The sequence below is a fragment of the Bemisia tabaci genome, chromosome 8 (assembly GCF_918797505.1).
Source record: "Bemisia tabaci chromosome 8, PGI_BMITA_v3".
Lineage (NCBI taxonomy): Eukaryota > Metazoa > Arthropoda > Insecta > Hemiptera > Aleyrodidae > Bemisia > Bemisia tabaci.
In genome coordinates this window covers 38468185-38495689 of record NC_092800.1, presented here as the reverse complement: position 1 = coordinate 38495689, position 27505 = coordinate 38468185, and the positions used below count along the sequence as shown (strand labels likewise).

Sequence of the window (27505 nt, the reverse complement as noted above, 5' to 3'; positions counted from 1 at the left end):
TGACTTTCAAATTTTTTTTGCCAGGAAAATGATTTGAAGTCCTTGAAAAATGGGCTGTATTTAATATCTGCCATGCAGACCACCTGTGGAGAAACAGTTGCCAGCCTTACACCCTCGATCTTCCTGTCGCCGCAGATTTTTAAATCGGTTCGTGTATCGGTTTCAATTTTTGATAGGATAAATTTGACACTAATTAAATTTTAGAATATTCCTGACTCGCTTGTTTAAAAATGCGACTTGATGGTGCGTTTCTGTTAAATTTGGTCCAGATCATCAGAACATTTTTGTGTGTTTGACAGTGCATGTAAAATGAATACATGTAAATCTCATCCGAGAACATAAATGGAAACATTTTCTCAGTTAATGCAAAAATATCACTTCATATTTTTATCTGTATTTTATTAAATATCCACATAATATATCATTCTCCCCGTAATCAACCATATTTTACGATATTCCCCAAAAACCCATGCTACACGCATCAAAATTTAAAATTATCTCCCTCCAAACGCCCACTCTTTAATATCCTATAACTCGAAAGTGACCACAGACATTCTTAAACTTTTTAAGCTCTCGAAACTCAAAATTTAATCCTGTGGACTCGGCGTAAATAGCCAAAGCAGATGCTCGCCTGCCATCAAACTAACTAACTAACTATTTCTTCAAAAATGTATAGCTAGAAGGTTGGCGATATTGTGACGTTACACCAAATCCTTTCTTTTAACCGGGTGGCCTATCCGGTTGAAAAAATCTTATAGGGCAATTTGGCAACGTGTTTGAGACGAAAAGGCTCCACCAAAACCGAAAACTCTCCGCCGCGGAGGAAGGAATGGCCGCTCTCAACTTGTTGTTTCACGGAAATTGCGCGAAAAATCCAATATGGGGAGCAAAGCTCAGCCGACAGGGGGGGGGGGCAGGGGGAGCGATTATACGGGCGGGTCTCCCCCCCCCCCCCCCCGGCCCACCGGCGCACAGTGAACCGAGTCTATCAGAGAGGTCGGACATGAAACCTTTAACTAAAACTGCAAATTTCGATCTTTATATCGTCACATTTTAAATTTTCAAGGGGTGGTTTTAGAAGGAAATTTAATGAGAAATTCAATGGAACCACTTTTCAGGGTGTCTCCAATCCCGGAATTGTCCGGAAAAAGTACTGATTTTTCAGGGCAGTCCGGAAATACTGATGAAGAGCGGAATTCCGCAAGATGGTCCGGAATTTTTTAATTTTTGTCATTTTCGTCGCAATTTGAGCGGGAATTTCAATTTTTTGAAATTTTCCGAATCTCCTCATTGAGGTACTAAAAACGTACTGAATTTTTCTGTCAATGAGGTACTGAATTTCTTGGGAATTCACTGAAAAAGTACTCTGAAAGTACTGATTTTTGGCCAGCCTGTTTTTTATAGACACCCTGCACTTTTAGAACCTCAAATTTTCGTATAAATGGATTTATCAGCGTTTAAAGTTCCCAAATTTTGTCCAACCCCTCCTATTAACTCGATCCACTGTGCGCCGTCACGGGACACTGCTCGGGAGTGCGTGCGCCCCCCCCCCTCCGCCCTCTCCGGGGTCTGCTCGTCGATGCGTGCATTTTGAACGCAATCCAAAACGAGCCCGCGCCCCCCTAATTTTTCCCGGCACATGCACCCCCGATGCATGTTTCGGATCCATTCGATGGGCGCCTATCGGTAAAAGGAGATTGGAACTTGATTTATGGAAGGAAGAAGGAGTTCTGCTCGAGGATCGCGTTTTATTGGGCTGCGTCACGGCACGCACGCACCAGAAACGCGCCGCACGGTGGAGCGAGTCAATAGGAAAGGTCGGACAAAATTTGGAAACTTTGAAAGCTAATAACTCCACAGGGTCTCTAAAAGTCCGGAAATAGTACAGATTTTTTATCGGGGGTCCGGAATTACTGAAGAAGTGCAGAGAATTCAACAAAAGATCCGGAATTTTTTTTTCATTTTTGGTCATTTTTGTCTCAATTTGAGCGAGATATTCAAAGTTTTGAAATTTTTCGAATTTCGTCAAATGGAGGTATTGAAAAAGTACTGAATTTTTCTATTGAGGAGGTACTGAATTTTTTGGGAATGTACTGAAAAAGTACTATGAAAGTACTGATTTTTGGCCCGCCTATTTTATTAGACAACCTGCTCCGTTTATACAAACGATTTTGAGGTTCTTAAAGTTATTGAAAAAACTAGGTACGCAAATGAAAGAAAAAACTATGTGCTTTCAAAGGATGTGTCAAATTATCACCGGAAATGACCATCCCGGTATCCGCCATCAGGAGGAGCGAAGAGAGAGAAGGGGGAGCAAAAATATTCTGCAGAGAAGGGAATTAAACTTTCTTAAAAAGTCTTATTTTGAGGAATCTCTTTCTTCTAACACCATTCAATTTTTTAACCGATACCTAGTGGCCGTTTTTCAACCGTGACACAGTGGATCGAGTCAACAAGAGAGGTCGGACAAAATTTGGAAACTTCAAACGCTTAAAACTCCGTTTATACAAAGCTTTGAGGTTCGAAAAGTGGTTCCATTGGTTTCCCCGTGAAATTTTCTTGAACAAACACTCCTTAAAAATTCAAGTGAGCAGAAAGAAACACCAAAATTTGCAGTTTTAGTCAACAATTTCATATCCGACCTCTCTGATTGACTCGATCCACTGTGCGCCGTTTTGGCTGCCGACCTGTTCTGCCGTGCTAAGGAAGAACGTCGTATGAACTTTCGGATGTTGCCATATTTCCTGCGGTAAGATACGGATTTACGGGGAAAATTATGAATATTTTTGTTAGAAATTTTTTGGCGATTTTGTTCGCAATTTAAGCTGAAATATCTGAAAATTATAATGAAAAATATGCTTTACTTTCCTCTAAAATACAAAATTTTATCCTGGGAAATTTGGCAACTCTTGAATGTTCATACGACTTTCTTTCTTAGCATGGCAGTGTCCGTATCGAGTGCTTCACTTATTCGATAATGGACCACTGGATAGAGTAAGAATTGGACTGCTTTTTGCAATTAGGAACCACTATTTTTGCGTCACTCTCAAAAGTACTTATCTGCATAAGGAAACTCGTAGCACATACGTTGGTTGTGAAATTGGCCGTAAACAAAGTAGTTCCTTTTTACAAAATGAAGTCCAATTTAAGTACCATAACACCTGCTTTTTCATCGAAAGTGCGTAAGTGACGCACAAGTTAGATTGTTTGAAAATTCTCATTACGAACTCATGAGCTATGGCGTGGCTAGGGCACGCTCCCCCCCCCCCCCCCCCATCACTGGAAAATTTTCGTTTAAAAAATCCCCGTAATTTTCAGGGTTTCTCGCCTTTAGACAGAGGTTCAATGAGAAATATTGGATCGCAGGCCCTTCTATCCCTCCAAATTAAAGAAAATTTCTGGTAACGCCACTACTTGAGAAAGTTATCAGTATTTATCTCTTACGTTGAAAAAAAAATATTAAAAACAATTATTTGCAAAATTCCACAGCTTCGAATTGAAAAAGAAGAAGAACTTGACTCAAAAAATGTTCCTCTGGTTAGGAAAGAAGCATTCTCCTCTCCTACAATTTTCAATGAAACAATTCTTTCTGAATGTATAGTCCCAAGTTCGAGGAAAAAATGTCATTAATGTTGAAGCTACATTGTTTTCATTTAATTAAACAGACAGTTGAAAAGTACTCTCAACGTCATGATGATCACCGCACTTGTTATCGTTGTGTATTAATTGAGGTTATAGTTTTGATAAGAATTGTTATTTGTAAATCAAGTTTGGCATAATTAAGAGTGGGCGTTTGGAAAACTTAAATGTTTACTTAACGGGCAGACCCTACGCAGCTAGTCGTGGATCGTGGTCGCTTACGCAGCACACTAATGCAGGTTCGAAAGGTCAGATTGCCATTCTGTTACCGCCTGGTTATATTTTACATTAGTCGGTAATCGTGATTGTGTATACAGATGTGATTCCCCTTTCCCTTTATACACATGGACGTGGGAAAAATGCTTGTCATAAAGTACATCCAGCGCGTGTTCGTTCCGCAAATTAGATATCCAAACGAATTAGTGTTAAGAGCTTCGTTATGGATTACTTTCTTTTCGAGATTGACCTTTCCTGACCAGTGAAATGATTGTTAATACTCCATGGCTTGTTTGTTGAATGAACTTGATTGCTAAAGCAAAGTTCCCTCGCGAAATGTTATTCGTCGCTTCAACTTTTTCAGTTTCGGAACAGATTTTTCGGAAGTAGTATGTAACAATAAATGTGCTTCTGGATATGTGTCTTCGTCGTTTGTTTTTCTGAAGAGGAGAATATGTAGATATGATCAACAGAATTTGCGATGAGAAATACATTTTCAGTCGATCATTCTACCGTAGACAACTCATTTCTCTGTACACTCGATGGCAAGCCTTAACATTTTAGGTAAAATAGCTCCAAACACAGGCAGTAGTGTTGAGCCCTACAGCTTTAAGATCCAGCCCTGCTGCCTGCAGATTGCGCTATTTTACCTTAAGTGCTAGGGCTCAGCGCTTAGTTGTTTTTTCCGTGCTGCAAATGGTAAGTAATAGTACAGACGTGGTTTCTAAAATGAAATCTGCTTGTTCAGAAGAAAAAAGACGTAAGAAAATCAGTTCCTTGTCCCTCACTGGAAAAAAAAAAAGCACATTGTATCTAGAGTCCAGACTCTTGAAAACATTGACAAGAAAAAATACCCTTGATTCAATCGCATTTTTGCTTGAATCAAAACGAAATCCGCTTAAATTAAGAGGCTTGGTTCTTTATTTAGGCAAAAATCCGATTGAATCAAGAGTGTTTTTTTTCTTGTCGATGTTTTTAAGAGTCTGGACTTTAGATCCAATGTGTTTTTTTCCAGTGCTCGTATAAAACTTTGTCTTCTGAGCCTAATGTTCCTACCGTTAAGTGATTCAATTGTCTAATCAAATGAAATTCCCTTGAAAATTGTAACAAATATGTGCATGAATTTCAGTGGCGAAGCGTGATAATCGACTTTCGATAATATTCCATTTGAAGCTATGATAAAAAATCGGTTATTGTGGTGTTCGTCGCGAACGCCCTGATAATCGATCTTTTAGCATAGGTTTGAATTGCATATCACTCGATACATCGCAAATTACGTCATGCCACGAAACATTTTCCTGAAAATTCATTTGTACATCATTAAAATCAATTTGGCAACATCTTAAGGCTTATCCTTAAATGGCAATGCATAAATTAAATTATTTTCCAATGCGCAAGTTTAACGAAATGTTTCGGTTGTCGCTTTTAAAAATATATCTGTTCTTTTAAGGAAATTTTAGTCTTAAACAAATGAAGTATCTGCGAGGATCTCATACTTGATAAAATATTTATATTTCACATATAATTATCAGGGAAACATGTTGATATAGCCAAGATTCTTATAATAGACGGACGTAAACATTGTAACCCAAAAATTCTTTTCAGTGAAAGAAAGTGCCTTCAATGTCACACGCTGACCATACGTAGTCCAACTCAGCAAAGGCAATTTTTACACCAGCATGCAGCCTGCCCATTTCTAATTCCTGTGCAAGTTGGAGGGCAATTCTGTGAACAGAAGAAAATTCATTCGTTGCATTTTCTTTCGTTTAGAAATGATGCAGTTTGCAGGTCAAGTCTCAAGTAAAACAGAGAGTTCAAGGTGGTTTTGCAGCACTTTTAAGAGTGAGTTTCTGCTTATCGAGCAATTTTAAGTTTTGAAATCGGAACCTTTTCCCCTTTTTTACGTCTAGAGTGTCTATCGCAACATTTTTTTGTCTTATGATTGGCGATGATAATTGATCCGCCTAGGAGCACTTACAAAATTTTTTCGAAGTATGTCTCATGAAGCCTTCAGTGATTATGAAACAATTTTTGCAAACTCCAGATACTAAAGAATTATCATTAACAATGGGCTAAATTTTATTATTTCACGATTGTTCATGTGTGAAAACTACCGCGGAACGTTGCATTAACAATATCTTTAAGACATCATACGCAATACTCTATCGTCGGTACCATCTTCGAACTGGGAATAGGAAGCTTTTTCCATTATTGGACTGCATTTTGCAATTTGTAACTATACATTTTGGCTCCTCTGGAAAAACACTCATGTGCATAGGGAAACTGATGGCCTATACGTTGTTTTTCAACTGGGCTAGAATTTATAGTTCCAAATTTCCAAATTTAGTCCTATTGATCTTAAGTCGACACTATCCGTTGATCGATTGACCATCAAAATCTTCCTCAAGAGCTCTGTTTATCCCAGGTCCATTCTAGCACGAAGGTAACGGCTCTTACCATGTAGGCTTGAAACTCAAGACAAACTTTACTATAGCGGGAGAAAAGCAGAATCTTGTCTGCTACACTGACAAAATTATCTCCCTGATAACAAAACACAACGGTCCTAAACTTCTTCTGGTGTCAGTGAAAGAGTTATTTATTATATTTTTTAAACTTAATATGTAAAGACTTGCCTTTACACGGATAAGTTTGCTGCTTGAGAGCAGTGAATGCGCATTTTTAACAGCAAGTCTTCATATTTCGAATTTAGTCTTACTATATTCCAATGATATTTCAACGATATTTCAATGATATTTCAATGATTTTTACTCTAAAATTTCAATACACGGCGTCACTCTTAACTTCCAAATTCGCGCTTTTAAGCTCCTTGTGTAATTTTGGAATGAATCTTCAACCGAAGAAAGAATAAAACGTAACTCCGATTTTTATGATTTCATGTGAATTTCAGTACCTATAAGATGACGACTTTTATGGTTGTGTAGCCTCTGAAATGACCGAAAGCGATTATTTAACAAACAAAAAAAATACATTTAAAATGCGAATAAAACTTATTTTAGTAAATCTCACCTCTAAGGGAGCTCGAAGCGTCCTGAAGAGTAAAGGTGAATCCTTTGGTACGAGCGCCGCTGACGACGACATGCCTATTTGATTTGAGCAGATAATCACCTGTGAAAAATTTGAGAGAGTGAAAGTGAGTAAATAGTACTTCGAGTAGAGTACTTCGAAATAGAATTTGCATCATTTAGCCTCAGTCAAAAGGATTAAGGTGAATCCAGGCTTGGAACTTCGCGATTTGGCCACCACGTCGCGCTGCTCAGAATAGCCGCATATATTAGCCAAAATAATAAAAACCGTAATACTTATCAAGATTGGAGATCCAGGGGATATGGCAACATACTTGAGGAACACTGAGTAAAAAAATCTTCTCAAAATTCCCCAAAATAAATTCGTAACTACGGCGGAAAGTAATTCCCATTGCGGCAATGGGAGAGAGAGAGACAGAACATGAGGGATTCGGTTGCGCGCTCGGCCGCCGCCTCTGAGCTGAAAGTTTAAGCCGTACTTTCTCTGCGCTTGTAATTCTAATTGCCAATATTTTTGGCTCAAAAAATCAAGCAAAAAATAATCTATATCTTGTGGATCTGCTTTTTGTAATTTGAGGAATATTATTTCAGTAATCGTAGAAGGAAAGTGAAATTCTCAGTGAAGACTGGTGGCGCTATCTCTAATCTTGAATTATCCCTAATCGAACACTGGATTCACCTTAAGTAGATTTTCTTCTAATTTCAAGCCTATGATATTAATGTGAGGCTACTTCATAAGTCCTCCTAGCATATTGCATTGGTACACTGATTAGCTCCGCCTTGTGACCGGGAAAAAAATTCAATTTTTTAAGCGTTCATGCCACCTATAAATCGCTTTCCATAATGATTGTTCTTTTTAGGTTTAAGATGCTGAAGACCCGCTGCATGTCAAGCGGTTGCTTCTAAGATAATCCTAGATGATTCAACGAGAATACTCCTGTCGGAACATATTAAACAGGAAAATATTTCTAGTTACGAACTTATAATGTTTTATTCATATTCCAATTAATATTATTAATATACCGTTCCTTTTTTTATTTGACGTAAGGATCTCGCCGGACTTCTTCTTTTTTTTTGGGGGGGGGGGGGGAGGGTTGCGATTCAAAGTTCTTCAATTGGTCGAAATCAGAAACGCTTTTTAAATAATTAGAACTAAAAGCTAGGAATTTTTCACAATGTGTGACGCGTTATCAATGGCATCGATGATAAAACTGGAAAACATTATCTCGATTTGTGAAATTGCAAATTTCATACCAGCTCTTACTTCAAGTTAGGACATCTACCGTTGTTCATTCCTGAAATGCATGAATTTTCCGCAACTAGTTAATTATACCCTTTAAAGTTTTGCACTACGATTACACCTACTTGAAGATCGGTTGTCCTAACACATGAAGCATCTAGAAAAAAGAATTAAAAGCATGCCACCTTAATTTATTTTAATTCCAAGGACCAGTATTTATAAGAACTTAACCAATTTCTACGCACCAATAATAATGAGATGTACGCTATTTTGAGCGGCATCCTGATGTCGGTAGCAATAATGGAATACTGCGGTATTTTTATAGTTATTTATATGGCTCAAGTCTCTGAAATGCAAATGTTTAAATAGGTGCACGCGTGAGAAACTTGTCACGTAAAACCTATAAATTGTGTGATGATATGCCTGCCGCCTCTGTTGAAACAGTACAATATGTGTGACGAATACCACATAAATTTGACCCAACAGCACGACGGATGAACACTGAAATGCAGTGGCGTGGCGTGACTTGCGATGTATCGATTGATCTGTCATTCAAACCTATGGAAAAGGATCGATTAAACAGGTCGTTCGCAGCGAACACCTTAATAATTGATTCTTTACGACGGATTCAAATGGGGAAATATCGATAATCGCATCACTCACGCCACGCCACTGGATTTATGGCCTTATTCTGCCGTGCTAAGGAGGAACGCCGTATGAACCTTCAGACGTTGCCAAGTTTCCTTTGATAAAAACCGTATTTAGTGGGAAAGTTGTGAATATTTCCCCCCAAAATTTTCAGACAAGTTTGTACGCAGTTTTATCTAAAATATCTGAAAATCTCCAGGAAAAATATGCATAAATTCCGTCAATAATACATTGTTTATCCGAGAGAAAATTTGGCAACTCTCGATTGTTCATACGGCGTTCTTCCTCCGTACGGCAGTATTGGGCAGGGCTCAAAATATTGTTTCCGAACAATTTTAACAATTAACTAATATGGTGTCTAAAACGGGGAATAATATTTTTCTAATGTATTTAACATTAGTTTAAAATGTGCATTTAAAATAGGAGGGGAAAAGTCAATGTCTGAGCGATCCTAGTTTGCAGAGATGCAGCACACCGTGTAAAAATAAATGCACACCAAATAAAACATCGGAGAAAGTTAGACAACGTCTGATGTCGTTAGACTGATTCCGGTTAAATCCTTGTCGAATTATAAGAAGAAGTTGGCAAGGAGAAGCCACTTCATAAAGCAGTAATAAGTAGCCCATAAATGAAGAATCCATTAGTGAGTATCAATTATTCACATATATTTTAGCATAAAATCAGATTGATATCTGGCTCTTTGCAATATTAATGTCATGATGACCGAATCTACATGAGTATTTCCGGAATTTACGAATCGTATCCGCTCGAAGCAAACCGCCGAATCTGATAAAAAATGGATGTCCGCCCACCCGCCCGACCGACCGACCGTCTGTCTGGCACGCGAGTTAAGTGACACAAAAACGGAACCGCTCGCTGGGCTACACCACTTTACTGAGCGTAGTCGCCGGATTCTGCGGAAAATTCAGTGTTTTCCCCCATTCAGCACAGCGCGAAAATATCCCAGAGCCGTATTCTGCCGTAGAGTACCTTCATAGACAGAGTATGGCCATTTCTGTGCCGGTTTTTCATTGGTCGCGTGAAAATAGGCTGACACGTTGTTCTTACGGCCGTAAATAAACAAACAAGATGACCGTTATCAGCAAGCAAGTTTGAGGTTATGGACATCTCACATCCTCCTGTGTTAAATGCGAAAGGCGATTTAACAGTGTTTTCAAGTGTTTCTCACGTGTTATTCGTAAATATGCTAGTTTAAAATGTTACTGCCGTATAATTGAACTTTTTGTCAAATTTTAGCCTCTTATGGATGTTACGGTAAGCCGCAATCTTGTTTGTTTATTTACGGCCGTAAGAGCATCATGAACACTGAAAAAAAAGGGTTTGGATTTTTGCCGGAATATCGGTGTACAACACCAACTCCGGATAGCTGATATGGCCCCAGCTAGTTATTTTGGATAGTAGGCAAACCCGATTTTGGTATCTACGCTGACTCGGAAGTTTAGCTAATATCTAAACTAGTTGGGCATAAATCTAAACCTGGTTTGGATCGCTAAATTGAAGCATCGGCAGCAAATTTTGGGGTTTGTAGCCAGGGGACAGTTGAAAAGAGCCCCCCAAAATGGATTATTTACGGAAATAATGTCTAAAACCGCGAAAAATATGGTCCACGAGACTTTTAGAGGCATATTTCTCGATATTTACGTGCAGAATTTTTTTGACCTATGTCGGGATTAGAACCTGGGACCTACCTAACCGAAGACGAGGATCCTACCTACTGAGCCATGCCGAGAACTTAATGATCGGGGACGAAAAACCCGCATTTAGCTTCCAATTGCTAGGACAACCAGGATATCTTGACCAATTTACAAAGCTTTTGTTCGATTTTTATTTTAATGCATTATTTTACTTCATTTTATTTTTTCACTTCATTATATTATTTTACGTCATTTGTTTTACTTCATTTTGTGTTTTTGGTTGATTTTCTTTAGACTTCAGGTATTTTATGTATTTACTTTATTTATTTATTGACTTTATTTTATTAATTTACTTTATTTTATTTATTTACTTAATATTATTAATTTACTTTATTTTATGAATTTACTTTATTTTATTTTTTACTTCATGGTATTTTTTTACTTTATTTATTTTTTTTTTTAGGTAGGTGCTTCGTTTTATTTTTTTTCATTCAACAGGGATGAAAGTAATTGTTCCTCAAATTTTGTTATAATCAGCATTTCCTTACTCTCTCTAAAATAGGAAAAAATGATGTGAAGGTCTTAAATAAAAAAGATTAGCTTACAAGGGGGAAAGTGGATAGAATGCCTAGTCAAATTCTAAACACGCATTATTCCCTTATTATGCAGTTCCAAAAGGTCATACCAGAAAAAATCTTTTGCTCAGTTTCAAGGTATTTTTTGGTAAATGATAACAATCCTGGCACGGAATAAGAACCCAGTGTATGTAGACAGCATAAAAATAATATCACTGAAATTATTGATTTTCGTTATGAATTCATTTAACAGGTACTTGTAAATTTAAATTGAATGTAGGACAAGCATCCATCAATTTTTTTATCATCAATCGATCAAAAAGGTACACTACCCACCCATTACAAATCTGATACCTAAACTCAAATCATTAAAATACAAGAAATCAGAGGATAACAGGGCTCTGGCTTTTCATCACCACATAATTCTCTGGAAATTAAAATTTTGGACATGCTAATGATGTAGCATTAAATGGATCGGTTCTTCTCCAGACTTCCAATCCTCTACTCTTGACTCCTGAATAATGGGCACAGAAAAACACAGCTTATAGGAAGACAAACCTGGAGTCATAACCGGTTCCATGAAAATGAAACATACTATTAATATTGTAACTGAAAATGGGGCTAGATATGTAAAGTTGCTAGTAGGTGTATATGTACTTAAGTACTTACGAACTTCTCCTCCGTGCTAATCATTGTTGTTCAGTTATCTGCAAAGTAAGTTCTGCAGGTTGGAAGTGTGGGTACATTGAAGGATATTCTGCTAACTGTCAAATTATAGTTCCGCAATTTAATTGCAGTAAAGAGCTAGAAACTATAATGTTGAACTAAGCAGGTTTGATGGATCGATATTCTAGAGAAGATGGAGAAATGAGTTGAAATAAAATGATTTCAGGGCAGCCTTTGAAAGAATTCCTCCAGAACTAATCTCTGGTTGAGTCATATGAAGTGGTAAAACTTTGAACCTCTTTGCCTGAATTTGATTTTGATGCGACTTGGTACCTTCCTACAAAATACAGTCCATTTCATGGATATATTGGATACGCAGTGACTGTTATGAAAAACCAAGGCGGATAAAGAATGAAAATATATTTTGAGGTTAGCTTTAATGAAAAATAAACAATTGTGTTCTGGCGCTGAGCGGAGATGTAAATTGATTTCTAAGTTGTTATACGAAGTTAAAAATATTTCAGATGAGTTACCTGAGAAAAAATTGTCACCTTAAAATCTATGTGCCGCTGAAAGAAACCAAAATATTGAGCTTTGATACATACATGAGGTCCTGATTCTAATTACGAGCGACTCATAGATAGGTACACACTGTTACTATCCCATGTATTAAAACAATAACACCGATATCGAGCGATCAAATGATGATTTGGATAATGCTGATGTTTCTTGATTTAACAAACTGATGATAAGAATCACTGTCAGACTAAAGTCCTCCGGTTTCATCGCGAATTCTTGTCACGCAGCACGCCGCTCGAACGAACAGATTAGTTAAACATCTACACTCTTGAACGAAGGAATACTGCCTTACTTGAAAGATTAAAGATCAGCAATAATGCTTTCAGATGTGTTTAGTTTAATGATTAAAGAATTAGTAACATAATACCTTGACTCACCCACCGGGATGGTGTTATTGTTATCAGTTTCTGTTGACATCAAGTCAACAGCACTGACTGACTGAGAGTTAAGTTCTACTGCATTCAGAGAGCGCCACTGATTCCGAGAATGAGCGGTGAATTTGAAATAGCACAGCACTTGAGATAATCAATTTTTATTACTTTTAATTCGTTAACCGACTCGATACGACCGACTCGCGACGCCATTAGCATTTCAACTGAGACTGAAAAAGTAACGGACTTTTTTAAACGCACGTGATTCGTCACTGCACCTGCCTAAACAGTTTGTGACGGTATATGGCCAGTTTGGATTATAGCCGAACTAGTTCAGCTACTACCTAGAAGTGGTTTAGATACAACATAAACTTTTAGGTTTGTGATGAATCTAAAATAGGGTTTAGATAGCACATAAACTTGGTTATGCTAGGAGCTCAAAGGTTTTGTTTCCTACTTCAAACAGTTTGCCTATTAGCCTAATCGCCGCTGAACTGACCAGTTCGGCTAAAATCTGACCCTTTTTTTTTTCAGTGAAGCCTAAAAACATGTTGACTAATCAAAAAGCGGCACACTTTTCCTGTAGTAAAAAGATACGAATGGCCATACTCTGTTTATAAAGGTACTCTATTCTGCCGTGCTTAGGAAAAACGTCGTATGAACCTTCAGGCGTTGCCAAATTTCCTTCGATAAAATGCGAATTTCCTGGGAAAGTTGGGAATAATTTTCTTCCAGTTTTTCAAATAATGTTGTTCGCACTTCAACCCAAAATATCAAGGAAATATTTTTCATTAATCAAGGAAATATACATAACTTCCTTCCAAAATAAATATTTTATTAGCTGCACTGGAAATAAAAAAGACATTATGGATCTAGAGTCCAGACTCTTAAAAACATCGACAAGAAAAAATACTCTTGAACCAATCAGATTTAAGCTTAAATCAAGGACTAAGCCTCTGAATTTGAGCGGATTTCCTTTTGATTTAATCTTAAATCTGCTTGAATCAAGAGTCATTTTTCTTGTCAATGTTTTCAAGAGTCTGGACTGGAGATCCAATGTGTTTTTTTCCCCGTGTGGAATTTGACAACTCTCGAATGTTCATACGGCGTTTTTCCTTAGCACGGCCGTATTCATCGTCGTTATCCAGGATTTCTAGCGGCCTAGAAAACCTGGAAAGCCAGGGAAATAATGAAGAAAGTCAGGGAACTTCGTGAGTGCACAGAGAGAAAACTCAACATTAAAGTTTGGTTAATACGGGAGGTAAAACACAGAATAACCTAAGCCCTCTGTTGACTCTGGGGTTTTCCAATCTCTCTATCGTTGCTTGCGCTAAATTCTCCGCAATCCATCAAAATCAACATACAATTTTTGTTGGTTTGTGTTTCAATTCCAAGATCAACCTTAAGTAACACAAGAACACAAACGAATAAGTTGTTTTTAAAATGGAACGGGTCCATTCTTCCATGAGTCTCAGTCAGCCTGTCCTTTCATGCAAATCAAGGCTCATGCAAAAATGGACTTGTCAGTGGCGTGGCGTGCTTTGCAATATATCGATTGTTATGCCATTTAAAGATATGGAAAAGGATCGATTAACAGGGTGTTCGCAGCGAACACTTTAATAATCGATTTTTTACCATAGGTTTAAATGGCATAACAATCGATACATCGCAATTCACGCCACGCCACTGGGACTTGTTCCCTTTTTGAAAACAACTGATTCAAACGTTTTTATATCCTTGACTAAACCTTACTAGAATAAAGAGTTAACATAGCAGAGAAGGCAACGGCTTGAATAAAACAAACACAAATAATCGTAAAGATAAAGAATTTTAATTGGAATAGAACTACATAATACCCACAAACTCCTGGAAGGCTCATTAATAAATCCCCAAAAATTTTGTTAGAATGGACCCTTCTAGAAGAAGGAGTAATTTCGGGAAAGACTATGAATACAGCCCTCGGATAGTTAACAATGCGTTAAATTAAGGTATTGGATAAATTAAGGTAGCTGAATTTTTAACACTATTTTTCGGTTTTCGGCTACTCGTGATGATGAAAACAACAATTGAGCAATTAGCCGATTTTTCAAATGAATCAGTGAGTTCGAAAACACACCAACTCGGAAAACAAATTGTTCAGGAAACACCTAAAACTGCGCAGCGAGCGAAGAAGTTAGTTAAGGAAAACCTTTTTGACGCCAAAGAACAAGTGACTAGAGACTTTGTAAAGCACCAAGTTGAAAGATACACCATGTTTGATGACAGAGAATCAAGCGTTTAAAAATTTCCGAGTTGGTGTGTTTTCATTCTCACCGACTTTCAGATACTAATTTTTCATAGTCTGCCCTGAAAAATGTATATTTTTCGACCTGAATAACGCTTGAATATTTATATAACTTGTTGATACAAGGTATACTGAACCGAAAAAAGAAAACCGCAAAATCGGATGGTCACCCGTTTCCCTTGAAATGGCCAAAAATTGGTATTTCCAATGAAATACTTCGATTTTTCCCTTTTCCCGTAGCTGTTTCGAGCACATCTGATTGCAATTTCGAAATTTCCTTTTGCGTGCAGATGCTTCTATCCATAAGCGTTACTAAACCGTAAAAAAGCGAAAATCGAAAAAAACCCGAATTGGTGTGTTTTCGAACTCACTGATTCAAATATAAGCAGTGAATGCGACTCAAGCCATAGTTTAATAAATAAAACAATGTGCAAGAGGATGTTAGAGTATATTTACATAGATTTACCGAATTTTTATACCATCAATGAGCCGTGACCGATGAGCACTGCCCTAAATTGTATTTCACCATTTGACAACATTGGTATCGATCCTCTGTGCTGGTTAAGCGGTTGCGGTACATGGTTTTTGTGCGAGGAGCCCGCACGACAATCGGTCGCGAAAGGGGGCGGCGCGGCGGGCGAGGGGGGGTGGGTGCGGAGAGGTGACTTGTGTGCGCTTCCTGTCAAATAGTCGAAAACAACTTGACGAGGAAAAAATGATGAGTGATACATATTCATAAACGAGGATGGCTGAAAAAGTAGGAGGAAAAACGCGCCTGACTTATCGCTCTTCCAACTTTTCGATATCGTTCTTTTTAGCTTAACCACCTTTTCACCCCGCCGCTACGTGGGCGAAGAGGTGGGTGCCTGGAGAAGCAAAACGCCTTTTTTTCGGGGGGTATGCAACGCGGACATCCGTCGAGCTCGAATAGTTGCATCCAGGCGTTATACTAAGAATAGTAATTCGTCGCATGCGGTTGAAGAATCAAAACGCCTTCACTTCCGGGCGTATGCAACGCGGACATCCGTCGAGCTCGAATAATTGCATCCAGGCGTTATAGTAAAAAAAATAGTAATTCGTCGCATGCGGTTGAAGAATATAAACGCCTTCACTTCCGGGCGTATGCAACGCGGACTTCCGTCGAGCTCGAATAGTTGCATCCAGGCGTTACAGTAAAAATCGTATTCGTCACATGCGACACTAACTGAGGATGCATTACTTGCGTCTCTTACGTCCGGTGGTGCCTTTTGTTTCGATGTAGTAATAAATTATTACTGATTTTTATCTCCACGTTTTCAATTTTCCGAAAAAAAATGCATTGATTGTATGAAATGCTGACGATTGTGCCTAGATTATAACGCTACCTATCCTCAAAATTGTATCGGTGTCTTAGATTTGTAGAGTTTCCTTTTAAGCTCTTCAACTAGTCGTTTTTGGTGTCAATTTTTTTTTTTCTATTTTTGGCAAAATATAGAAGACTGAGCAAAATATTTCTCTACTTTTAAGTAATTTTTTTTTTATTTATTTTTTAATCTCACATATGTATGAACTCAAATTTTTCTTTATTTTGATATTTGCGCTTTTATGTACTGCCCACCAGCGCAGAAAAAGGAATTATATCCAAATTAAGGACGAAACAAATTCATGAATATCAAATCAAACCTAAGCTACTTATAGTGGCTTTAATGTTAACAGTTTGTAAAACTAAAAAAATAAGTTAGTGTCGAAATAATTTAACACTTTATCATTGTAATCCGCCATGCTCATTGTTACACGATGATCACAAATGATCAAATCTGAGTGATCTGCATTGTTCAGAGAAGCAGAGCGTCTGTTGAACCGGTTCAACGACCCTTGAAACATACTCCGGTTTCATGTGTGTCCGTCTAGACTATACTCTGCATTGAAACTTGAGAGTGATAATTTTGACCCTAATCACTTATTTGCGCTCTTATGAAGGGTTAGCCTGCAGGAAGTTGAAGACTGTTTTCCTAGAACACGTCACATATACCATCTGTTTCTTTTATACACCGGAAGTTATGGAAATTCGGCCCATGAGGAAAACTCTGCATTACTGCTGTTCCAGTTTCTTATCCTCCGAAAATTGCAGTCATTTATAAGTATACTTCGTTGTCATTAATCTTGAGCTTTTCCATTACCATAAGAGCAAACTATTGCCATTTTCGATTCCTGGCACTCTTTGAACTTGTCTCAGCTCAGTCGCGGCACTGTTGACTGATGGAAACAAAAAACCTGAACATTTTTTCGTTTTCTCCACGAAAGGGCGTAACTACATTCCAATGCTGCCAAATTTTCCCTCGTAAATTGCATTTTTACCTGAAGAATCTTGGGAATTTCTGACTAAAAATTTCATTAATCTTTCATATAACCCCCACGCAAAAATCAGAAAAGTTTTGGACAAAAATTACTCTGGTACATTCTTATAAAAAACTGAATACTTAGAGTTAATTTTGCAACCTTGGAATGGAGTTTTGTTCCTTCGTCTGGGAAACTGCGATTTATCATCTACTTTTTACTCGTCCTACCTAAGACAAATAATCCACATTTTTTGTTGATTTTGATGTAGTTTGCTGTAAAACAACGTAGAGACTGGGAAAATGCATTCCTCCGATTGCGCTTGTTTTTTTAATAAACTTCAAGAAAACTAGCCGGTTTCTCTCGAAATTTTCAACCGAAGGCTGGGGTTATTTTGTGTTTTACTTACCGTTTTAACCAAACTTTGTCTTATCAGTCATTCACAAACTCTGTCGAACAAGTTTTTACTTTTTCATTCCCTTCGCGGCTGGATAAAGTATTTTGCCATGCTAAGGAAGAACGCCGTATGAACCTTCTGGCGCTGCTAAATTTCCAGTTATAAAATACGAACTCCCTAGTGAACTTACGAATGATTTTCTTCCAATTTTGCAGATAATATTGTTTGCGATTTCACCTAAATTTTTCGACAATTTCAAGGAAAACTATTCATAGCTTTCCTCGAAAATAAACATTTCACCGAAGGAAATTTGGCAACTTATGTGCACTTATGGCAACGAATATGCATGCGGCGTTCTTCCTTAACACGGCAGTATTGTCATCTTAAAAAAGTAAATAAAATAAATATTAAAATTTCATCATTTCATGGCGTGCCGAAACCACACCTACGTTTTACTCACTAACCTTGAACGCATTCTGGATCGTTCGCTGGCCCCACGAAGGAATGGAATAAATGCGTGATTCTCAGTTATTAGAACTGTCACATTTTTCGGCTCATTCGTTTTTTCGTCACGTATATAATGATGAAACGTTGCCCCCGAACTCCCCTCGCGAACAGGCCGACCAGAGAGATGATGCATCGCCCCCCTTCCACACCCCCATCACCCCTCCCGTCACCCCTTTCCCCCCACTCCTCGCTCCTCATATATTACCGGCTCCTTATTCCTTTCGACTCATCCATCAGGTCGGCATGGCCTCCGCTCAAAAATGCAAACTTTCATCTCGACCGCTTCATTCTGTCGGCTTTAATTAAATATTCGCCTCGCGTCGTCCGGCGCCCGTGAGTTATGCAACCCGGGCGGCATGGAAATTCGGCCCCCGCCTCTCAGTGGATCGAGTCAGTTGGAGAGGTTGGACAAAGTTTGGAAACATTATAACTCCGTTTATACAAAACTTTGAGCTTTTAAAAGTGGTACCATTGGTTTTCCCATTAAATTTTCTTCTTATAGCACCCCTCGAAATTTAAAATGTGACGAATTAAACATCAAAATTTGCTGGTTTAGTCAAAAATTTCATGTTTGATTAACTGGATCCACTGTGCGCCCGCTCCCTCGGAGGGACGAGCGTCTCTATTTGTGCCCGGCAGTAACCGGTTATGCGTTCCGGGGGCGCTGGCGAGGGATTTATCGCGCCGAGAAAAAAAAGCCCTTTGGATAGGCGTCGAGGGAGCAAGGAAACCAGATAAGGGACTGAGAGAGTGGATGAAGGAAGCGCTGAAAAGAGAGGGCCGCAGATCAACAGTCTGTGAGCAGTATTGCCATTCGTTCCGTAAATTTATGCATGATTCTTCGGATTTAGACATATAGTCATGGTCCAGGGTGTCTATACTGTACGGAAAAAGTACGGGTACACTGGAAAAAAAAACACATTGGATCTAGAGTCCAGACTCTTGAAAACATGGACAAGAAAAAGGACTCTTGATGCAAGCAGACTTAAGCTTAAATCAAGATGAAATCCGCTCAAATTTAGAGGGTTGGTTCTTGATTTAAGCTTAAATCTGATTGAATCAAGAGTATTTTTCTTGTTGATGTTTTTAAGAGTCTGGACCCTAGATCCAATTCTTTTTTTTTCCAGTGTACACTGAAAAAGTCCGGATTTTAATAGGTCAGTATGGAAGTACGAAAAAGGTACCGTTTTTGCTGTTGAAAGGTACGGAAATTCGAGGTTTTCGTGACAATCTCAAATAGTATTCTTGGGGGTGGTTGGTCAGGGGTGGCCACTCGGCCATTCGTCCCACGATGCGAATGATACGAAATCCGACGTATGAAAGCAAGACGCGTAGACTCGTGCGACACAATACTTGGATTTTCATGAATAAAATCAATTTTAGTGGCGTGGCGTGATTTGCGATGTATCTATTGTTATGCCATTTAAACCTATGGGGAAGGATCGATAAACAGGGTGTTCGCAGCGAACACCTTAATAATAGATTCTTTATCATAGGTTTAAATGCCATAACAATCGATACATCGCAATTCATGCCACGCCACTGCTTTGTTTTTCCCCCGATCACGTTGATTTTAGATTTTGACGATCTTGACGAGATCGAAATCCTGGCATCCAAATTAAATGGCATATCAATCGATACATCGCAATTCACGCCACGCCATAATCAATCTATCGTTCAAAATAAACGTTTGATTTACGGGCCTGTAGACGTAATGGGTCCTCAAGAGCAATTTCCCATCTTGGACAATGCTTTATTTTTATTGATTGTTATAATTCTTAAAAATTTGAGGGGAGATAATGGCGGCCTGTTAACTAGAGCTAGCCGACATCGGTTGGTCCAGTGGTTAGCGCAACTGATCACAGACCTAGATGTCCCGGGTTCGAATCCCGGCCACGGTGGCAAGATTTGATGGTCTCAGATCTTGTCACTGCGGAGTGGCATGGATGTTCTTTCTTCGTTTCTTTCTTCGTTTCTTCCTTTGTACTTCCGTTTCTACTGATGTTGTAAACTTTCCTTCATTTAGCGGTGGCTGTTTGTCTACACGACTAAGGCCAATGAACTATACCTAGAGTGCGCAAGCTCTCAAAAAAAAAAAAAAAAAAAAAAAAAAAACTAGAGCTAGTAACACCAGCTGACATTCCATCATGTAGTAATGTATATGGGTCATGTCATATAGTGAACGGGGACTTTGTACCCAAAGATTTTCTAGCAAAACGACGGCACGTACTTGAAGGAACTTTGAAGCAGCAATGAAATAATATGTACTTTGCTGAGTTTTAAGACGTAAGATTATTTTATTATTGAGAGAACGTCAGTGGCGTTGGTGACGCAAATCGATTGAATGTTTACGATAGTTTAGGGGGAAGTCAGAAAACAGGAAAATGTCAAGTAATTCCGTGAAGCAGACTGGAATGGATCCATTATTTAAGCATTTAAGCATCACAGGGTATGTTTCCTCGTCAAAATTTCACATAGACGACGTTAAAAATAATAATAAAAAAAAAAATCAAAATCAACCAACGAAGGAGATTTGCGTTTATTTTCCTCGTCCAAAATGGACGATTTTAACATCCCGCTTGCAAAAAAACCAATTAAACGAACCAGAATAAGACATGGGATTGCATTTTGCAAACAGGAACCAAGAGTATTCCAATGTCGCCAAGATTGTGCAACTGTGCTTGCCTTGCAAATAGATACAGATTATCTAAACTAATTTTATCTTCACTGCCCAATAAACTTCAACTTAAAGACAAAAATTACCTTTGTAAATTTAATTTTTTGCATGATTTCAGTAATTTCATTGAATGAATATAAGATACACAATCTTAGCAACATAAGAATGCTCTTGGTTCCTTTTTGCGAAATGCAATCCACATATTATGTACGATGGCGTACCTACCCCGTTCGCTAACCATTTTTTTTTTGTCATTAAATTTGAGAGATTATTTTCAATCTAGACCTCTACCGTGGCAAGGTTAGCAATGAGTGCGGTATAGGCTGACGATTATAGGTTGACAACAACCTTTTCCCATTCAAAGGAATGAGGCCGGAGCCCCCCCCCCCCCTCCCACGCACTGAGAATCAAAGCTATCTAATTGGCTGAAGAAAAAGTTGAGTTTGGATCGGAAAGATATTTTGTCGCCTGATGATGATTAATGAGCAACTATTTGCAAGTATTCCTGTCAAACGGAATTATGTGCATTATGACGTGAGCCCTGACATTCATATATTTGTATGGGCGTCAGGGCTCATGTCTTAATGCACACAGTTCCGTTTGACAGAAATACGTCCATTTCCGCAACAAATCAAACAGAATTCTTCCGGGTTGTGAACTTTTACTAGGATAGTTTTTGCAACTTAGGTTAAGATTGTTGAGCCAATTTTTCAACTCTTTGGTCCTGACGTCGCTCCTTTGACGTTAGGGCGTATTTCGATTCTCTTTTGAGCCCTGTTCCCCATTTAACTCAATGTTTGCAAGGGCTCATGTGTAAATACAGTCTCGGCCTTACTGCAGGAGAGGGACGATGAGTCATCATCAGGCGAATCTGGGTGCTGAATTCCGAAAGTAAAGTTTACGCGAAAGAAAGAATGGCAGTGATGTGCTGGGGCTCTAAAATAAATTGTCTCTTACTGCCAGAAATTTTGAAAAGAGTAACTGAGTACAACACTTTACCCGACTATCGCGTGCGCACTTAGTGATATAAGTCATTATGAATCCTTAACTCGCTATCACCCTCTCTTTTTTTCATGAAAATGGACAAACCATGCTTTATGCGGACAGAATGCGCTGCACCATTGCCGTGCTAAGCTGTTGTGCCAAGGAAAAACGCCGAATGGGCCTTTAGACGTTGCCATATTTCCTTCAATAAAAAACGAATTCACTGAAAAAATACTTAAAATTCTTCTTCCAATTTTTCTGACAATTTTGTTCTCAATTTAATTAAAACGTCTGAAAATGTCAAGGAAATATATGCATAACTTTCCGCAAAATTAAACATTTTATCGCTGGAAATTTGGCAACTCTCGAATGTTCATACGGCGTTCTTCCTTAGAACGGCCGTAGGGTTCAGAACTCAAAAATAGGAAGATATAAGTCGGTTCATGACAGGAGGATCATTAACGTCTCAGACTTTCCAACAGGAAAGTCTCGTAACGGATGTTTTTTGAGTCACTGAATTCGAATTTGATGTCGAATGGACCGCGTTTAACAGAAAGGAACCAAGCCATATCAGCTATTGTCAAAGAACGTTCGGATTCCTTTGAAAATTTTAATCAATTTGCCTGGAACTAAGGAGAAAATTCACTGAAATTTAGCACGGAAATCCGCGCATCCGTTTTCATGTAAAAAAGTAAAGTGCCAAATTAAATTTGGCAATAGCGGATGTGGCTTGGTTTCTTTCTGTTTAACGCGGTCCAAATTGCCAAAGATTTTAATACTTAGACATATTAAATGTGGGCAAGTTTATAGCACGCTGCGGCGCGAGGTGCTGCCAGCGCGGAACGCGCACTAACGCCTACAAACCTAAGGGGATACTTCACGCATTGCGCAATGCGTGAAGTATCCACTTAGGTTTGTAGGCGTTAGTGGGCGTTCCGCGTTGGCAGCACGCGGCGCGATGGGTGCGACGATTTTAAAACTGCCTGGTGTCGAAGATTTTGGTGACGCGGCGCGGACTTATCTCAGCTGATGGTGAATGTTAAAAATTGGAAATTCTTCTTTTTTCGTTTTTCCTTAGCACGGCAGTAAGGGGAAACGCTGTATGATCATTCGAGAGTTGCCAGTTTCCTTGTATCAAACATTTATTTTAGAAGAAAGTCAAGCATAATTTTCCTTAAAATTTTGAGATACCTTCGTTGAATCACTAAATACAAAAAGGGCACATGTCCAGAATACCAAATTGTTCAGGAGACACAAAAAACTGTTTATTTCGTGGTAGAAATTATTTGGAAAGTCGTTATGTTTAAAACAATATCTACCACGAAATAAACAGTTTTTTGTGTCTCCTGAACAATTTGGTTTTCTGGACATGTGCCCTTTTTGTATTTAGTGATTCAGTTAAAATAACTAATTAAATCTTCTGATAAATTGACGAAAATGATATGCATCCTTCCAATTTAATCCGTATTTTATCGCAAAAAATTTGGCAACGCACGAAGGTTCTTACGGCATTTTACTTTAGCGCGGCGGAGCAGCCGAAAGGACAAATGTACCGTGTCAAGCAGAAAGAAACCAAGCCGCATCAGCTATTGCCAAATTTCATTAGGCAGTTTAAGTATTTTTACAAGAACGTTTTCCCGGATTCTTTTGAAAATTTTAGGAAATTTGCTTTGTACTTTGTAGAAAATTTACTGTAATTTGCACGAAAATCGGCACAACCGTTTTCATGTAAAGAACTAAATTGCCCGGTCAAATTTTACAACGGCTGATGTGGCTTGGTTCCTTTCTGCATGCTTAACGCGGTCCAAATTATCGAGCACGACGGGGAGGAAAAAGAGAAATGGATGTATTCATACTAAAAGGACCTATGTGTGTAGGGTTTGCGTGAGACATAGTTCCTTTTAGCATAAAACCGTCCAAATGCAGCCAGGGACGCGTCACATCGCGCAGGAGAGCAAGATTAAATTAGGCCGAAAATTCGGCTCGCAACACGCCTTGTTTCGTGTGATCCTCTCAAGCCGAAAATCTCCCCTCCCTCCATCCCCCGGTAATTCGACCCGCTTCCTGCCCCCTATCCCCCCCCCCCCGTCATCCCCCTATCCTCGCAACAGGACAGACGAAAGACGAAGCATGAGGGGAAATTATCATTTTATGATTAATGAAGACGGATCCTCCACGGGGAATAAAAAGAAGCAAGAGCTACGATTATTTCCTGTTTTGCTCTTGTTCCGTCCTCTTTTTTTCGTTTCTTTTTTGGGGGAGGTTCGCGCTGCGCGTTCCGCTCAACGCTCAACAGTTTGATTAATCTCACCGATGCCACCGGCAGCACGTCCGCGCTGCAGCCGGGCTTAGCCTGAAATTTGCATGGTGAGTGATGGGGGCGAAAGTTCACCGGTTTCACGGGTTTTGCACGCTCGCGTGTTTCGTGTGTTTTTCGCGTGCGTGTAAGTACACAAATTGGGGCCCGTGTTTTTTGAAAGGGAGCTCAGGGATATCAGCTGTTGCCGCATTTTGTCAGGCAATTTATTTGTTTACAACAGTAGGACCGCACGTGTAGCAGAAAGGAGCCAAGCCACATCAATTATTGCCAAATTTAAATGGGCAATTTAATTTTTTACAAGAGAATGTTTGTGCGGATTCCTTCGAAAATTTTATGGAATTTATTTCGTACCATGGAGAGATTTCACTGAAATTTGCCAGCTGTTGTCGCGTTTCAAGGCAGTTTACTTGTTTACAACAGAAAGACCACGTGTAGTATAAAGGAACCAAACCATATCAATTATTGCCAAATTTAATTGGGCAATTTAATTTTTCACAAGAGAACGTTTGTGCGGATTGCTTCGAAAATTTTGAGGAATTTATTTCGTACCATGCAGAAATTTCACTGAACATTAATCCGCACAAGCGTTTGCATGTAAAAAATTAAACTGCCCAGTTAAATTTGGCAATAGTTGATGTGGCTTGGTTTCTTTCTGCTGCACGCGGTCCAGTATGTGGTTGTATCGATTTATTTAAAATTTTCACAGAATTTGCGTCATTCCACAGGAAGTTTTCCTGCTTAACGGAAGCAAACACAGTTGGGAAAAAAAGGGTGCGCTCGTTAGTCGCATATGTGATTGTATCGATTTGTTTAAAATTTTCACAGAATTTGCGTCATTCCACAGGGAAAATTTGACGTTTTCCTGCTTAACGGAAGCAAATACAGTTGGGAAAGGAGGGGTGTGTTCGTTAGTCGAGGGCCGAAAGAATTAATGGAAAATATAAAGCGCCAGTGGCGTCATCGGTGACGAAGCCGTCGCTGCTGTTGCCAGTGGTCGTCGTTAATTCATGAGCTTCTTCTTATTAAAATTCCTTGTCTGGGAACTGTATTCTGCTTTAGTCATGTTTAATTACCTAATAATTCTTTCGATTCTGTTCTAGGTAAGCTGAGTTCACGTCCCATACGGAATACTATTATCGTATTTTCGATGATTGGAAAAGCACCTTTGGAGTGTAACATTATGAGTGAGTCTCAGATACTTTTTCATCCTTTTCATGCATTATACAGATAATCCAAAAAGCAACCAGCGTGGTTTTTTGCCACTTCCTTTAATTATTCTTACTCTTAGTGAGTCTGAATCAATCTTCATTGTACCTATGAGCTTCAAGTGATATTTCTAGTCTCTAATAGGACGTATTCCAGCCAAACGGAACCAGAGACAGGTGAAAAAGAAGGGGTGTGCTCATCAGTCAAGGGCCGTAAGAATGAATGGGAATTATAAAGCGCCAGTGACGTCAATGGCGACGGAGCCATCGCCGCGGTTGCCCTTGGTCTTCTTTAACTCATGAGCCCTGTCCACAACGCTCTTTTCACTTTTCCACAGCTCATGAGTGCCGTATACCAGTGCTCCCATTCAATGTCCGTCTAAAGTTCCGAGATTCGGAACTTTTTCATTCCAATCTCTCACACTCCATGACCGTAAAAGTTCCGGGATTCTTTTCAGATTTTTTCTAAAGGTCCGAGAAAGTTCCGGAAAATTCAAAAGATCCGGAATATTTCGAGAATTTCAAAAGTTCCGGAAAGAATTCAGGAAAATCCAAAAGTTCCAAAATTCGGAACTAGTTCAGGGAAATGGGAGCACTGCCGTATACAGTCGGCGCTTAGCATTGGCGGATGCAGCAAATTGGCAACATTGTCTTTTCTCCATTTAAACCTATCGAAATGTATCGATTCTTGGAGGGGCCAAGTGGCCTCATATTTGGTAGGATGTGGCGCGTAAATGGAAATGGTTCTGCCCAAACCAGTGGCATATCTTTGAAATATAACCCTTAAGGATCACTTTTCAGCCGCCAAACATGGGATTGGCGGAAATGGTCTTTGTCCGACCTTTACCAATGACTCGTTCCACCGTGCGGCGGTACCGTACACAACTAGCCCAAGGCAACTGTCACCAAACCGTCTACCAAATTTATACTTATTTGATGATAATAACCTTGTGTCCTTAGGCATACAGTGGAAAGCTTGGCATACATACCTCGCACTACAGCTGTTCTCACAACTGCACAAACATCACGACAAGGGTATAAAGTCTCCACGACCCATCGATTCAAATCAGTGGTGAAGTCTTCAAAATGAGGGTATATTCTGTGTTAGTTACAGTTTTTATTTTGGTCGGTTGCTTACTTGGCGCTGGCTTTGCTTGCTATACGACCGGATGTGTTCCGAACAATCAGGAAATTCCATGCAACGGAGAACTCCAGGGAACGATGTCATGCTGGCCTGATGGATGGAAAGGTGAATGCTGCCCCGGGAGGCCTGGGAGGTCTAGGAGGCCTGGGTGAATTCCATCTGAATTAATGTTTTACTCCTACGACGCGCACTTTAGTTTTTCACCCTCACCTCTCCAATCAGGAGAATTCTCTTGTTAAATCTTAGTATCGTAAAGTGATTCATTTCCCTGTGCTTTTCATTAATTTTCAATTCGAAGTAAACTAAGAAGATGTTTTAAAATAAGATTACAATTAAAATTAAATAAATAAATAGCATTTCAGTCATGAACGTTTCATTTTGCTTGTCAATTATTATTTTTGTCCATTTCTCTGTGCATAGAAGAGTAAGAGCTAATGACATGGGTAAAAAAGGCTAAAATTAAATAAGAAAAGGGCTTATCGTTTTGAGCCGCCTCATGCTCATTTATAGCTCTAGGAACAATGGATAATAATCAATAACAAATTGTTATCTACAATTGATTGACGATCGTTATGACATTCATAAGAATTATCTTTTAAAGTTTTTTTGGGCGCTTCTGGCTTTACCAGATTCTAAATACTATTTTGGTACAGTCGGTTAAAGTTTGATCTTGTTCATTATCTGTTATTTTTAAAAATATGCGTAAAGCGTTGGATTTTGTTTCAAAAAAATTGTGCACGGATTCATCACCGGGTTACATTATTTTAAAGTCCTCGCCATGCTTTTATATTTACATCCAATCTGGATTTTCTGGGTAAATTTGAAAAATTTAGGAGTAGTCACACTCAAAAAATAAAAGATGTTACTTGGGAACGATTGATTTAGCATGACGAGCGTCTTAAAAACGGGTACAAACTTACATCAACTTAGGAGAACATAATTACAAATGTTGAAGAAACATGATATCGTCATTTTAAATCAACATGAATGTATCATGTTACTATGCGAGGTCGTAACTTGACTTAACATGCCTGTCAT

General features: G+C 38.9%; 1 long non-coding RNA gene across 1 annotated transcript in view; it reads left to right on the top strand.

Annotated features, from left to right (window-relative positions):
• Positions 1-26843, top strand: part of LOC140225233 (uncharacterized) — a 33508-nt gene extending 6665 nt beyond the window's left edge. Inside the window, exons 2-3 of the long non-coding RNA XR_011900378.1 lie at positions 25219-25302; positions 26284-26843. This is a non-coding gene — a long non-coding RNA (uncharacterized lncRNA). The remainder of the gene's footprint in view (positions 1-25218; positions 25303-26283) is intronic.
• Positions 26844-27505: the final 662 nt, after the last annotated feature.